Raw genomic sequence first — 3,522 nt, 5'->3', positions numbered from 1 at the left:
GAAATCATAGAATGGCCTTTTCCTAAATGTTTTTGAGATAATTTGAGAAGTTTTCTTGGATTAGCTCACTATGAGAGAAGACATATTCGAGATTTCTCCAAGATATCAAGACCTTTGAATGACTTGACAAAGAAGGGTGTAAAGTTTGATTGGTTGGATAGGTGTCAAAAAGTATTTAAAAACATAAAGCAAAAGATGATGGAGAAGTGTATCCTCGAGATTAGTAAACCATTTGTAGTAATTATGGGACGCAAGTGGATACGAAATAGGTTATGTATTTCTCAGTGTGGGAGATTAGTATCTTAGAATTATGAAGAAGATATGCTATATTGTAAAAATATCTCACTTTTTTTGCTGCTTCTTTTGCCGCCGTATAGTTTTATCTTTGGAATACATTAAACTTGTACTCTGAGTTTTTTTTTGCATGTTTTTGCCTTGTCTATCACTTCTACCTCTCCTACCCTATCCTCCTCAAGCTTAAGCAAGGTATGTCTACTGTTTTCATTTATCTCCTATGTAAACAAGCTTTCCATGAAAGCTATCTTTTGAGTATTTCCTTTCTCTTTTCTCTCTTTTAAGTTTCTCTTTTCTTCTTTTTCCCTAATTAAGAGCTCTCCATTAAAGCTTCATATGGTAAGAGATCTTGAATTTTCTTAATACTTTTTTTTTCTTGACTTGGTTTAATTTTGCAGGTTTTCAACACATATAAGCCTCACAAGAGATCTCTTTCTCTTGTATGTTTCTTCTTCATGCTTTTACATGTTTATAGGGTTTGTAAGTTTTAGGCTTTTAAGATTAGGGTTTGTTATTAATACATTTTTTTTCTTATTTTGGTTTGATTTTGTAGGTTTTCAACACATACAAGCCTCACAAGGTGAGAGATCTCTTTCTTGCATGTTTCTTCTCTTATGCTTTTACATGTTATAGGGTTGTAAGTTTAGGGTTTCTTTATTTTTCCATGCTCTACTGGCTTCCATAGGTAGGTACTGACATGCATAGGAAGGTACCGGCATGTCATACGCCGGTAGTAACCTACGCATGCCGGTACCTTCCTACGCATGCCGGTAGCAACCAACTCATGCTGGTAGTAACCTACACATTGCGGTAGCTTCCTACGCATGTCGGTAGCAACCTACGCATGCCGGTAGCTTCCTACACATGTCGGTAGCTTCCTACGCATGCCAGTAGTTTCCTATGGAAGCCGATAGCACCAACGCATGCCGGTAGCAACCAACACATGTGCCGATAGAGCAACCAACGCATTCCGGTAGCATCTTGCGCATGCTGGTGGCTTCCTACACATGTTGGTAGCAACCAACGCCGGTAGCAACATGCCGGTAGCTTCCTATGCATGCAGATAGTAACTTATGAAAGCCGGTAGTAATCAATACATGCCGATAGCTCCCTATGCATGCCGGTAGCAACCAACACATGCCGGTAGCTTCCTATGCATAAGAGTTTTAAGTATTTATATTTTTTATTGGATAGATGGCAAATAACTTGAGGCGTGATGTTACATGTGAAGGAGGAGTGGATATCCCAACAATATTTGTAAGTATATATTAGCCTCAAATTGTATCTTATCTTTTAATTAAAGAAGGTTATCTTAAATAACAACTTTCTAAAATGTTCATTTGTTTGTATGTCTATTTGTTTGTATGTCTATAGCTTGAAGTAGTGGACTGTCCCCCTACACAAGAGGAATATGATTTTGAATGGAGTTTGCAAGCTCTATTTGCTTGTATGTCTATAGCTTGAAGTAGTGGATTGCCCCCCTACACAAGAGGAATATGATTTTGAACAGGGTTTGCAAGCTCTATTTGATAGGGTGCAAGATGAAGGATATATTGTTATTATTGGAGGAGATGCTAAGTACATTCCTAAACCATAAACCTCTTTGTTTTTACAAAACTGATTCTCACTTTTGTTAGTTTTATTGTGTTTTAGGATCATGTAACTAGAAACGATGGTGTAAATGTCCATGCCGATAGCAATGGAAATGTGAGAAGCGAAGGGGCTGGAGCTGCAAGGAACAATACCAATCGCATAGCATGAGATCTAGATAGCCCCTATCTCCATAGGTTTTTATTACTCTTTATCTTGTATATGAATTTTTTGAAAACATACACTTATGTAATTCGGCTAAGTATTGTAATTGAATTTTGACATTCCTAAAACCATGGTTTGCAAATGTCTTTTCCTTTTGGTATTTGTAAGTTTTACATTACACTTGTCCATGATGATGTGAAGTTATGTTAGTTTTACTATTTCTACATTAGAAAAAAAAAGAGCTGGGGCAGACTAGGGAGTCATGTGCAGACTACCCAGTCTGCCCCGGTTTTTTTTATTATGCAGTACTTTCGCTGCTCAGCAGCGAAACTAGCAATGCTATTTCACTGTTGAGTAGCGCAATATCGTTTGTTGAGCAGCGGTATTTCGTTGCTAGTTTTGCACTGATGAGCAGCGAACCCATCTTGCAGTAAAAATAGTAGCATATTTAGCAGCAATATAGGCCCGACATCTCCACACCCTTCTAGTTATAAAAGCGTTGTTATTTTCGTTGCTAAACTCTCATTCTGTTGTAGTGCTCTCTATGCATGCATAGAGAGCACTCTATATGTATGCAATATGTATGCATAGAGAGATCTATCCATAAGGTAGAGCCCTATATACATGTATACAGAGCCCTATGCATGCATAGATTAGAGCTCTCGAAGGTTATAGCATGGAGTCAAAGGGATATCGAATCTTTGATCCTTAGGTAAAGAAGTCATAGTGAGTCATGATGTCGTATTCTAAGAACAACCACGTCATGGATGGAGGAGGAGCTTGCAACAAGGAAATCACCAAAGCAACACAACCTCCACAAGCAGCACCACGGGCTTCCTCACATTATGATGGAGGCCGATCGCATGCCCCATTTCCTATGGACATGAATTTTGAAGATAAAGAACAAGAGCATGATGTGCCATAAAAAGGTAAACCATTCTAATGGAGGCCGATAGCATGCCCCATTTCCTATGGACATGAATTTTGAAGATAAAGAACAAGAGTTTGATGTGCCATAAAACGGTAAGCCATTCCCTAAGTGGTACTACATAGGTAACTTTTGGATGGAGCAAAACCTTCGACATATTAAGGATGTGCCTCAAGATATTCACAGATCCAAAAGGTTAGAGGAGCAAAAGAGGACTCAAGAATTTTGTAATTTTTTCTCTTATGATAAAGGTAGTTAATCTTTAGGAGCCTACCACCTTTGCTCTTATGAACAGAGGTGCTTAAGCTTTAGGAGCCTAGCACCTTTTCTCTTATGACAAAGGTACTTAAGCTTGAGGACCCCTTTGTTGAAGCATAAGGAGATCCAAAGTGGATGGTAGCAGCCATGCAAGGATAACATGACTCTATTGTTAAAAACCACACTCGAACCTTATAGATCTGTTACATTCCTGTAACGCCGCTACGGGCATTACCACAAGAGGGGACGGCCTCTGGCTCACCACCCAGCCATAGAGGAAGAATGAG

The sequence above is a fragment of the Cibotium barometz genome, chromosome 52, assembly GCF_041138505.1.
Source record: "Cibotium barometz isolate CiBa-2024 chromosome 52, ASM4113850v1, whole genome shotgun sequence".
Classification (NCBI taxonomy): domain Eukaryota; kingdom Viridiplantae; phylum Streptophyta; class Polypodiopsida; order Cyatheales; family Cibotiaceae; genus Cibotium; species Cibotium barometz.
The sequence above is the reverse complement of the archived record's forward strand: the minus strand, read 5'-3'. Positions refer to the sequence as shown.